Source organism: Tiliqua scincoides, chromosome 3 (genome assembly GCF_035046505.1).
Source record: "Tiliqua scincoides isolate rTilSci1 chromosome 3, rTilSci1.hap2, whole genome shotgun sequence".
Classification (NCBI taxonomy): domain Eukaryota; kingdom Metazoa; phylum Chordata; class Lepidosauria; order Squamata; family Scincidae; genus Tiliqua; species Tiliqua scincoides.
In genome coordinates, this window is record NC_089823.1 from 207,779,857 (window position 1) to 207,792,757 (window position 12,901).

Here is a 12,901-nt window from a genome sequence, read left to right on the forward strand (position 1 = left end):
ATGTGTACCAACAGTTACCGCAGCCAACAGTTCCTCCAGGGTTATGGGCACAGTTCAGTTGCTAGGTGACAATCAACACTTAACAACTGGGTCGGCTCAATCAGAGTTGTTACCTGGTGCCTGGAAAAAAGGGAGTTCGTGTGACGTGTACGGAAATGAATCAAACAAAAAGAATATATCTGGAGAGCTAGCATAAGAGCCACTGGACTGTTTCAGAGCCTGAATGTTCAAGACCGACTTTAAAATCTTTTCTTTTAAGTATTTCATGTTCCTCGATAATATCCTTGGTTCGGTGTGGTTTCAATTATTTCTCTGAATGGAATTCAAGTTTCACCTGCCTTGGAAGTCTGTGACTGTCTGAAAACTGGTGAGGTGGTGACAGCACCTGGGTTCAAGTAAAAGGTGAGGCACTGGGAGCGGGGAAGCGATTAAACAAACAGTGCTGACAACTCTTTCCATTTGATATTGTGATGTTTGCTGTTTCCACGTGCAGCTGCAAAGCATTATGTGACGTTTCACAATTTCAATATCATGTTGGCATCCTTTAGTCTCGGAAGACTATGGTATCGCACTCTGAATGGTGGTTCTGGAACAGTGTCCTCTCCAGTGCGCAAAGCCTGGGTAAAGTAGGTATGAGGATAGGCTGTTACCCATGCAGCAAATCCCCCCTCTCCATGTCACTGAAATGGTCCAATGGAAAGGCAGAGGCCAATACGGTTGGTTCCAGCGGCGTCACAGGAGTTGCCAGAACGGGACTGTGTTCAACCATGAACTGCCTCAGGGACTCCGGCTCCTGATTTTGCCTTGAGGTTGAATCCTGAAGCCTTTTCCTTAACTGGATGTAGCCACAAGGCAGTGGAGGTTTGGGATCAGAGTTTTCCTTCTCTCAGATGAGCTGCCTTCCCAGGCTGACAAGTCCCATCTACCCGGTGGCTGTTTAGTCGCCTCTTACGACACGTACAGGCCCCCAGGTTTTCAATATCAGAATTGTGAATTTCAATATCACGATTGCTGATATTTCACAAGTATTCTCCCCAACAAGGTGCTACGAGGGCTATTTAAATGCCTCGTCTTCCTACGATTACGTCACTTGTTCACAATGTAGACTGCAGTGATCTAAAGGTTATCAGATGGCCGAATGTTTCACATCTAAGCATTATCACCGGTTAGTTCATTCACTGCGATCTGTTGCAGAATGTTGCACAGGGTGTATTTTGTGGTCATTGCATCGAATGAATATTTCATTGTAAGATCTGAATTTGTAAGGCATTGCTTGCATAAGTGACAGCAGGACATGTGAACTTTCCAGAACAGTATGAGATAATTCTGCTGAAGTCTGGTAAGTCTTGTAGCACACTCAAGACTTGTAATGGGCAAAACCTTATTTAATACATGCAGGAATGTTATTCCAAGTAGTAGAATGGGTCTTATGATCATGCAGGGTGTGGTGTGCCCATCCCTTAACTGGCAAACGGAGAGGAATCGAGCTCAGGTGTCTCTACAAATCTTACAAGGCGGTTGGCTGTGGTTTTTAGGGCAAGAAGTGATAAGGTGATTAGAAAAAGCGATCATAAGCAAACTCTCATGCAGCCATTTTAAAGATTGAGGCCCAAATCCTATCCAATTTTCCTGTGCAGCCATGCCAATGGGGAGTGAGCTGAATCCTGTGGTGGAGGGGCAGTCACAGAGGCCACCTCAAGGCATGAGAACATTTGTTCCCTTACCTCTGGGCTTCATTGCAGCTGCACTGGTGCTGGAAAGTTGAATAGGATTGGGCCCGTAGTCGGTAACAAACAATTTCAGGTGAGGCATGGGAAGGCAGTAGCATAGCTAGAGGGGGTATAAGATACTAAATGCAAAATTCTAACCAATTTTCCAGCACTGAGGTTAGGGCAATGCAGCTTCAAGGTAAGGGAACAAACATTCCCTTACCTTGAAGAGGCCTCCATGACTGCCACCCAAGTGTAGGATGCAGCACATGCCCCATTGGCACAGCTGTGTCAGTGTGGGAAAGTTGGTTAGGATTGTACCCTATGACATTTAATTACTGCACTGTCCACCCATTTAAAGCAGCATCGTGAATATGCTTGGACTTTCAACATTCCATCATCCAGTGATTATTAAGGTGTATAGTGCATTAAATATTTTGCTCTAGGGATGAACAGATTCCCCCCCCCCCTGTCAACGAGGACCAGTTTGCAACCCTGCTTGACCTTTCTCAAACTCAAACATTTAAAAAAAGCTATAGCGAAGTCTGTCTCATCACTCCTGATATCCCCTGCTGAAGTCCTTTGCTTCCTTTAACATCACTCCAGAGAGACTGGGTAGGCTGCTTTAAGGCATGTCAATCCATCCCTTTATGAAGAAAAAGCATACACTGGTGTATCATCGAGCAACCTGACACACACCTGGCAGATGCTTTCCATGAAAAAACACCTTGCAGCCATAAAATCCCGTGATTGCTCCCAGATTCATCCTTTCCCACGTCTTTTTGGCATAATAATAATTTCTCTGACCTTTTGGTCTGTGTCCTCTGTCAAGGATTTAAAGAGAGACGAACCAGAGAACTACAGTTATAGCCACTCGAAGAAGCCATCCTCACTTTACTGGAATCAGGCTACTGTCTCCCTAGGAAGTGGTATTACCTTTTGCAGAGTTCCTCTCTGGCCATAATTGTCTCCTTTTATTTCCATTGGCTTCTTTTCAGCCTCCTTAATGAGACGCCATTAGCGCTTCTCTATTGTAATCCCCTCTGAAAGTGGCCCAACTCAGCAGCAGTTGTATCATGTATCATACCTAGCACAGCATACAAAGGCTTTGCAGCAGTTCCATAGCAGATAGCAAGCAATGCATCTGGACTGCTCACTCTAAAGCAGTAATTTTCAACCTTTTTCATCTCACAGCATACTGACAAGGCACTACAATAGTCAAGGCACACCATCGGTTTTTGGACAACTGACAAGGCACACCATGCTGTTGGGTGGGGGGGGCCTCACATCCCTCAATGGCCCTACTAATAAATGACCCTCCCCCAAACTCCCACGGCACTCCTGCAGACCAGTGTACACAGCACACCAGTGTGCCACAGCACAGTGGTTGAAAGTGGCTTCTCTAAAGCATTGCAGTAGCTGCACAAGTTAGATGTCTGGATTTATGTTCATCTCATCAAGTCACTGACATAATGTTCCCAATCAATACTAATCTTTATTTTTCTTTGGTCTGCTGCTGATATGAATTCCAGCACAAGGCCCGATTAGGAAGGATGCAAAACACTGCCCAGGCTTTGGAGGTACAGGTAGCTGGGATTATACAAGCAGTCTGCCAGTCAGTCTTCCACTCCACCCCCCTCTTCCCTTTCCAATTCAAGGAGTGGGAAGAAATGAGTGGGTCAAAAGAAATGGGCACCCCAGCCACCAATCTGCTACCTGAGGCAACTGCCTCAGTTGACCTCATGGTTGGACCGGCCTTGATGAACACAGTGGTTACCAACTACCAACGTGAGTGGAGCTCACGGACCACTGGCAAAATTGGAATTACTGTGGCCCACACTACACCCCCCCCCCCGCACACAAAAAATACAATTAAATTTGTAATAATTAGAGAATATTTATTAGAGATTTATTATTTATAGAGACCATTTCTAGGTTGCTGCTTTTGTTGCCAGCTAGACTGCATTCTCTACTCTCTCTGGTGGTCCGTGGGGAAACATCTCTCAAGCAAGTACTCCCCCCCCAATGGACTACCAGAGATGCGTGGGATTGTCTCTGATGGTCTGTATGGGAGCACTTTCTCGGAAAGATGCTTAAAGTGATCAAAGGTGAGATCTTCAATCTTCTGAGATCTCATGGACCACTTCTCAGGGTCTCACAGACCACCTGTGGTCCTTGGACCACAGGTTGGAACCAGTGCTGTAATTAGTGGAGGCCATCATGGGTGCAGCAGGACATGTACAATATTCTACTCTATTGCTGTTCCCTGAATTGGGGCCTGAACATTGCTGTGCTCCTATCCAGTCTATAAATTACATGCAGCAACCACATGCTAACATTCCACCTGACTGCTACTGTCTTGCTACTTAATGGTGTCTCTCTCTCTCTATCCCAGTCTTCACACTGCTGCTTCTTTATTCAACTCCTAAGCAATCTTACACTCCAACGGGACTATTACATCCTGGCTGTGATGCTCCTCTGAAGCTCAGACCAAACCACACCAGCTATAATTATGCCCAAGCTAGTTCTTATTTGGTGTTAATTGCCATTCCGTCAAGGAAGACATTTTCTACGTGGATCTGTTGAGGTGCCAAACTCCAAAGCCATTTCATTTATGTTTCCCTATAGAGACATAGAGAAAAGGGTTCCTAGATTTTATGAAATTAGCATGTATAGAAGACCATTAGATAAAATTAACCGTTCGCATTATTTTTACACCTAAGTGGTTGTTTTCTTGGTAAATTCCAAATATTAGTACCAGGACTGCAAAAGACAGTTTGCCTTTAAAGCTCTATAGTTCGGAATAATCAGTACAATGGATGTGGTGTGTTACATGCCCACTCTAAATTTGATACTGAAATAATGTAGGGGGAAATGGGTTAAAACTTCTTCCCCCTGCTCTGATCAAATAAGCAGTACTGCTTGGAAGTATAGTAAAGGGGTAAATATCATGAAATCCCATCACAGTTCTCCTCATCTGTTTTGACCCTGAAATGCTCCCGAAATAATTGATTTTTCTTTTCTTTTTGCTCCTGGAAAAGTATTGTCCCTGTCTTTGTGGGGAATGCCTTGTTCAAACTGTACTGATGTATGTTGCCATTGTTGGGGCTTTTCTCCATTCTTAGAGGCTACAAGCCAATATACACTTTCCTGGGAGTAAGTCCCATTGAATTTAATGGACCGTGCTTCTGGTAGACATGCACAGGATTGCACTATAAATCTCTGAGTGGGGGATACATGCATCTTGTCTCTCGTACAACTCCATGCAAATTCATGCATGACCACGAAGGCACCAATGTAGTATACAAGAAGTATCTCAACCACTGCAACAACTGAGATCTAATTTCAACTATTGGTAATGTACTGTCTGTATCACAGCTATGTTTTTTTGTAGTATTTCTATCAACAAAAGAATAATCACCCACTGACCTTTTCGAATAGCAGAGGACAGATTACTGCAGGGTAAATGAACACAGCATACAATGAGGCAGTGCAAAGCCTTCAACTCAATGTATCAATTGAGAGCATGGGACAGGCGAAGAGATTCTTGGTGTGAGAACAGGACTGCTACAAGGATGTCCATATTTTCATCTACGTAACATTTACAATATATAATTATTGTTTTTATTTAGCCTTTGAAGATTCAACTGCACACGCAGCGTGTCAGCAAAGCCCAACAGCCTGTTTATTTGCTACAAAGCGACACTGGGATGGTGTGATTTGGAGTGGAACAGACGTAGAATGGGGTTGCTTAACCTGTCCCCAAACCACCACTTTGTTTGCATAATAAGTCATTTGCAAAATATACAGATTAGGCTGCCTGGATTTGGAGAACTGAAATATGACAACCTCGCTTTGGAGAGCTGCAATTTCCATGCAGAAAGTGTTTCGTTTTAGGATTTACTGGGGAAACCGAACAGGAACAGGCGGAAAACAACTCCGGAATGCATCAGGGAGGGAAATCATTTCTCCAACCCAGTGAACGATGACAGCATTATGGCACATGAGGTCCACTGTTCCCATGTGCAAGGCCAATATTTCTAATCATGACACCAGTGACATGAAGCACCTGATCCAGAAAAAAGAGGGTTGTCCCAAGGCACAGAAAATACACAGGGAAGTGGCATTCAATGGAGCTGCAGAATACTAGTTCATTGGTCAAAGTTTATTTTACAAGTTTGCTTCCTGGGTATTGTGCCAGTGCTGCTGCTGCTGCTTCCTACATAAGGAACACTGGAAGATGCATTTCATCCATGAATGTGAAAGCCATTGAAGCATGGAGGGGGAACCCACCAAACACAAGATTTGCTCAAATATAAATGCATCGGTATAATTCATGTTTGAAGGTTGTTTTGTGCACTTTGAGTGGCATAGGGCCCAGGAGTGCAGTGGACAGCTAAAACATATTTATTTAGGCTTTTATCCTAACCATGCATTTATCTGTGATTTAAGTACATGTAATCAGTCAAACCTTGCAAAGCAAAATATCCCAGTGGGAATGTAGGCTCTACCCTTCAGTCAATCAATATGCCCTCTAGTGAAATTATTGATTGGAATATTAGCATAAACTCCTTCCAGCTTTTTCCTCTTACCTTGCTCAATCGCCAGAGGGGAGACAGCAGAAGCCGTCTTCCAGTTTGACTTGAAAATCCATGTATCTGAATTGCATTAAAGTACAAAGAAGCAAATGCCAACCCGTTTCCCTTCTGGTATTAGGATCCTCCGAGCCACAAAGCGGATGAACTGCCATTCCAGAATAGTGTAACTTGGAGCGTCATGTTGTAACGTGACCCAGCTGTGCTATGGGGGCACCAGTGTTAAGACATAGCAAACAAGACCAACTTGTGTCACAGAAATAGATAGAGAGAGGAGATTATGGAGGAGGGATGCTGTGTTAGTCATGCAGTTCAAAACACTTGTATGGCCAAATCCTATTCTCTCCCGCCTCCTGCCACGCAGCTGTGCCAAAAATGGGGGGGGGGGGAATCAAGAGGCTTCGATAGGGAAGGGGAATTTAAATGCCCTTACCCCTGAATAGGCACCCTGCTCTGAAATGGGTCTCCTCATACCTGCACTAGTGATTTCACTAGTGATTTCACTAGTGCAAGTCTGAGGCGAGAAAGGGAGCAGGGAAGGTATAAAAAAGGGGAATAGGCTCCAGTGTGTGCCATCATTGCCAGATCCACCCCCTCCCACAGCCTCCCTGCCCCATTACTCTCCCTCCTCACCCAGTTTTGCCCCCTCCCTGCCCCTGTTCTGCCCTCCCTCACCCCTTCCTACCTTCTCTGCCATCTTACCTTGATCAGCAGGTGGCTGGGGATCCATTTGCATGGGCAAGAAGGCTCTGCTCCCACCCCACATTACACTACTCAGAGCGCTGCCGGAGTGCCTTTTATGGCTGGCACTGACTGCTTTATGGCAGTCATTGCCAGTGGAACATGTGTTCTGCTGCTGCCCAGCCTGAATACGATTGGGCCATTAGACTGCCAAAAAGCCAGCTACATTGCTAACAGGTACAGCTGCTACCCCAGAGAAAGCAGTGTGCCTTGCATAGAGCCATAATTTTACCAATTCTTTTGCCATCGTAGGAATGCATGTCTCTATAATCAGGCAGCCACTGTTCTCATTCCCATGCTTTTCTTTACCCCACTGGTACTCCAGTTTGAAAGAACTAATAGAAGCAGTCATATAATGGGAAGAGAGAAGGAAATGTTGAAGAAAGTTTAGGAAGAAAAGCAACTCTACTGTGCATGTAAAAAAAGAATTTTTCTGAGTAATACGTGTCACTGAAAGATGGAATCTAGTCAGTCTTCCGTTCACTGAAAATTTGCCTTTTTGCCATTCTATAGGGATTTTTTTTATTTAGATCATGCCTTTCTTCCATCATGCCAGCATGGACAAGATTCCCAGCTGGTCCACCCTTCAAGAACACACCAGGCTGCAAAGCTTCTGTGTGGTGGATATTCAGACCACACCACAATATGGCTGTTATTTAAAGTTAAAACTAGTTCGATCCTTTGTGAATGGCTCTTACATTGATATCATCTAGCTATCCATTCATCATCTTAGATTACCTTTACTTAACACTTACCAGACTTCTGAATTTTTTTTTTTGTTACCGATATTATTACACTTTCAGTGACTCTTTTAGATCCAATGGATAGCCCATAAAAATCTAAAAAGCACAAAAAAAGCAGGCAACCGATGAAGGATTTCAAGAGATGCGAATGGCTTTATTTCAGCCCACTGGAAATCAGAAAAGATTGCATCAGTTGGCATTGCTTATTCCCATCTCAAGGAACAGCTGCTTTTGCCTTGCAGTTGGCAATCTGCCAAGTTGGGGTGGGGTGGGGGGAACAGCCAGATGAGATGGGACTGTCAATAATTTTATAGAAGCCGGCCTTAATAAAGTAATTGGGAGGAGAGATAATTGAATTAAGTCTTACAAACAGTGTGAAATAATCAGGATTGCTAATGACCTGCACGCATGAGAAACTGCTGGGGAGAAAGAAATTATTTTGAATGAATTGAATCACACACATTGTCTGCTGCAGGAATTTCTGAAGGAAGGCTAGCATTCCTCATTTGAGTTGCTAATCTCTGGTTCATGCTCAGTGTGCAAACCAGACAAGCTGATTTCTCCTTGAATTCCCTATCTTCATAAATACTTCAGCCTAGCTTCAATATAGCACTTGTTCTAGCTGACTAGCAGCCCAAGCCTATGCATGTCTACTCAGAAGTAAGTCCCATTAGAGTCAATGGGGCTTACTCCCAGGAAAGTGTGCATAGGATTGGGCTGTAGGGTCCCAATCCTATCCAACTTTCCAGTGCTGATGCAGCTGCAATGCAGCTCTGAGGTAAGGGAACAAGCGTTCCCTTTATCTTGAGGAGGCCTCCATGACTGCTCCCGCTCCGCAGGATAAAGTGCCCACCCTGTTGACACGGTTGCATCAGTGTTGGAATATTGGATAGGACTGGGCCCTAGGGCAGCAATCCTAAGCACTTTTACCAGGAAGTAAGCTTCATTGAATACAATGTGACTTACTTTTGAGTAAGCATGTTTAGGACTGTGCAGTCGGTTGCACCGAGTTCTCAATAGAAGGAAGCAAAGCACAGCATTCTGGGAATCAGACACACACTCTGCTAACCACCCAAGAAAGTGAAACAATTAGAGGAGTGCGTTTGTGTGTGCACAAATGTAAGCATGTGTGCGCATTTGTTTGTGTATGGTCTGGTTCATAAACATGCACCTGGACTATGGCTCCACAACTCATTGTAGAGGGGTGGATGCAAACACCAAGCACCTTGCACAGGAAGGATAGAGATCATTTAAATCAGCGGTCTCCAAACTGTAGACCACTGCATTTGGGAAAAGACATTCCCACACAGCATGCCACTTTCTGTTGCATGCCACAGCACCTTATCTTTCCAACCATTTGTGTCAGAAACTCGCACCGGGCAGCTGCTTCTACAGCCCATCACCACAGCAGGCTCTGTGCCCCAATTTCTAGGCAGAAGCAGTTGCCAGGCACAAGTTTCTGACATGGTAGGCTGGAAAGATAAAGTGTGGCAGTATGGAATAGAAAGTACTGCAAGGAGACACCTTTTACCAGACACTGGATCCCGCCTGCGGGTTGGGGTTTGGCGCCTGCTCATTTAAATAAATAAATGAATGTTCCATATGCAGGTCCACACACAGCTAAAGTTCTGTGTGTGCAATCTGAACCACACCTCGTTCTCTTGATGTATAGAAGGTCTCAGCTTCAACCCTGGTATTTCTTGGAAAGGCCCTTGTCTTTCTCCAGGAAAAACCTTGGAGAACTGTTGATGGTCAAAGCAGAATACAGTATGTGCCACTTAACGATGGGGATACATCCTGTATACTCCATCATTAGGTGCATCCACCCACTGGCGTCCCTTGAGGGGGGGGCGGCACACTAAGTTTTGCAGAAAACCTCCCTGCAGCGTGCAAGTGGCTCCTCCCCCTCCCCTCGGGAGCCATACGCCTACGTTCCCCCCCGCCCACGTGGCTTCAAAGGGGAGGAGAGGAGCCACTTGTACGCTGCAGGGAGGCTCTCTGCAAAACCTAGTGCACCGCCCCCTCTAGCGACGCCAGTGCATCCGCCATTGCCTGGGCAACCAATAATGGCAGTAAGGTAGCATTCCAGAATGCCCCTTTGGGACCACCATCCTCTATGTGATTGGTTGTTTACCAGAATGTTGCTATGTGGTGCATACCTGTACTGGGCTAGCTGAACCAGAGACTTGAAAGGAAATTTCATATGTAGAACAAGATGTGGACAGTATTTGAAAGACCAGGATGATATTTGCTGAGAAGTGTGGGTTACTTCTTAATAGTTAGGGCTGTGGATATGGCCATGTGATAGTGAGGATGGGATTGCAATTGCTTGCTGTTCTGGAATAGTGAAGTAATTATCCTGGCATACTTGTTTGTCAGCATATAACATTAAAGTTGCCTGCATCCATTTTTTTCAGAGAAGGATAGGAAATAGCCAAGTCACCCACCTCACACAGCAACACTTTTAAAAATAATTATTTCATCCATTCCACTTTCAAACCCTCCTCATTTTTACCATTCTCAACAAAACTCATGAGACAGGTGTTCCTTCTTTTGAACAGGATATAGAAGCCACATTGAGAATGTCCCTGAAAAACAACTTGTGGGAGTGTCATCTCAACAACGCAAAGACAAACAAGTGACTGAATAGACATATTATTGCTCAGTTATCCAATGGAAGAGATACCAGACATACCACGAGAAGAAAATTGTATGTTGCAGCAGTTTTAGATGGAATCTTTAAAATGTTGACATTTTGAATCATAGACTCTTCATCATACACATGGGGGGGTGCGCACATGCAAATGTATTACTATTTGTCTTAAACAAACAATCCTCTCCTGTTTCTGGAGGATGAATCATTCAAAAAAAATCAGATAATGGAGGGGAAAACATGATGAGTGATGTTCAGGATAATTTATAATTACTGGTTGGTAAGCACCTGAATAAGAACCAATGTCTGCCATTCAGAGTTCTTTGAGCATCTTACTCAACAAGGGTGGACGGACACCAGGCTTGCATGATGTATTTTGCTTCTTCTTAGAACCTCAACTATGCCAGTCACAGCCTGGTAAAAAAAGAATGACTTGGTGTGGAGAGGGAGCCAGATGGAAAATGAAAGCTTAAGGGAGTAGTGTCAATTACCTTCTATCTGGTATGAGCCATACACTGAGATTATCTGCATATAATGCAAATACAAATCTCCATCTAAATACCTACTGATGAGGGATTCTGACTCACAATCTGGTCTGCAGCACTTCACGAAAGATCTAGTAATTCATTTTATACTTGATGAATACGGAGGCTCAAGTGATTAGCCCAAGGATAACCACCAACCATAAAAGGCCAATCATGGCAGATTGGCTATATGATTTTTTAAAACTTCAAATTTGATTTGCTGATATTAAAATATTGGCATGGCAGTTTCAAGGTTTCTGACCCAAGTCCTGAAACATCAACAGCAGCCCATTCGGCTGTTCTGCTGCCTCCAGTCCTAACATGCCAGGACCTCACTCTCCGAAAGGTCTTAAGGGATTAGGGCAGTGATTTTCAATCAGTGTGCCACAGCACATTGGTTAAAGAACCCTAATCATAAAGCCGTTTAAGACAGCAATCCTGTACACTCTTTCCTAGGAGGAAGCTCTAATGAACACAGTGCAGCGTACATCTGAGTGGACACACTTAGGAGTGTGCTGTAAATGACTGCACGACATTCAAAAGGGCTACACTAGAAACACTGAACAGTGGGATCACCTGGGCATCAGTACGGAATGACAGCCTGCAGATGCTGTTATGTCGCAACTGCCAGGTCCTGGCCCTATCTCCCGTTCCCTGCCCACCCGCCCTCCCACTGCAATGCCTGCCTCCTGCCCTCCCCCTCCTGAAATGCTTTCCTCCCTGCCCTCCCCATGCACTCCCAGACCCCTGTGTTGGCTGAGCTTGGCCGATGCAACTCTCCTCTCCTCCAGGGCCTGCGTCAGCATGGGGAGGCCAGCGCACGTCTGTGCACCCACCTCTCCCCTCAGAGTGGCACAAAAGTGCTTTACGGTACTTTTGCAACACTCCGGGCCAGCACAAGGGACTTTTGTAGGCCCAAGTTCAGGTTTGAATTGGGCCCTGTAATTTATAACATTTACAAAATACAAATAGTTTATATTTTATAGAATACAATTTTATAAAATACTAGTACAAATATTTTTTAAAGCATCCTAATTATGAAGCTGAGCTCTTGTGACTGATTGATTATTAAATGGTATTTGTAAGGTCTCGTATTTCTCAAGCACATACTGCTCTCAGCTATGAAGTCCCTCTGTCCTTTCCTGCCCTGTCCTGTCCCTTGTTGGCAGTCTTCTTGCATTCGGTGTTCACCATAATTTTTTCCCAGGAAGTCCAATGAATGGATGAACTGGTTCAGAGGCAAGGAAAGTGCAGCTGGGTCACTTTACATGTGCGTCCTTTCACTCTTGCCAGTCAATGAAACACCTGTTTTCTATAAGCAGAAAGCAAAACAATACACATATTGGCAGGCATATTTTAGCAGCCCAGCTTTCCATGTTGAGCTGAATGCATTAATATGCTGTTAATAGAGATGCTGCCATGGCTACACAGACCAGAAAGAGTGGATAAACCATGCAACAAAAAGTTCTAGCTGGGTAACCCAGTCCTACCTAAATTCCCACATGGTGATGCATCAACACCAGCACAGATCCCACTGTATCCCGTAGAGAATTTTCAGCTGCTGGAAGTCTCTTTGGCGTAAGTGGACATTTGTCCCCTTGCCTTGGGGTAAGCCCCACTATTGGCTATGAGTCAACTCAGACCTGTGCCAGCTCAAACACTTTTTATTTGTTTTTGAATAGTAGTATATAAATATTTTTAATAATTCTCAATCATTAATTCTTTTTCTTTCAACGGACAGGTGATTAATAGAATTTAAATAATTTTGCATGTTACTAAAACCTTACTTCGCTGCTTTAGCAGTTTTTTTGTTATCATTCTGTTTCATAGTATCACGATGGACAGTGCACAATACAATGCATGTTACTAATTCTATACTAAAACCTTATGTGACTTTTTGAGAAGTAAAGAAAGATTAAGAAAATATACACTTTCC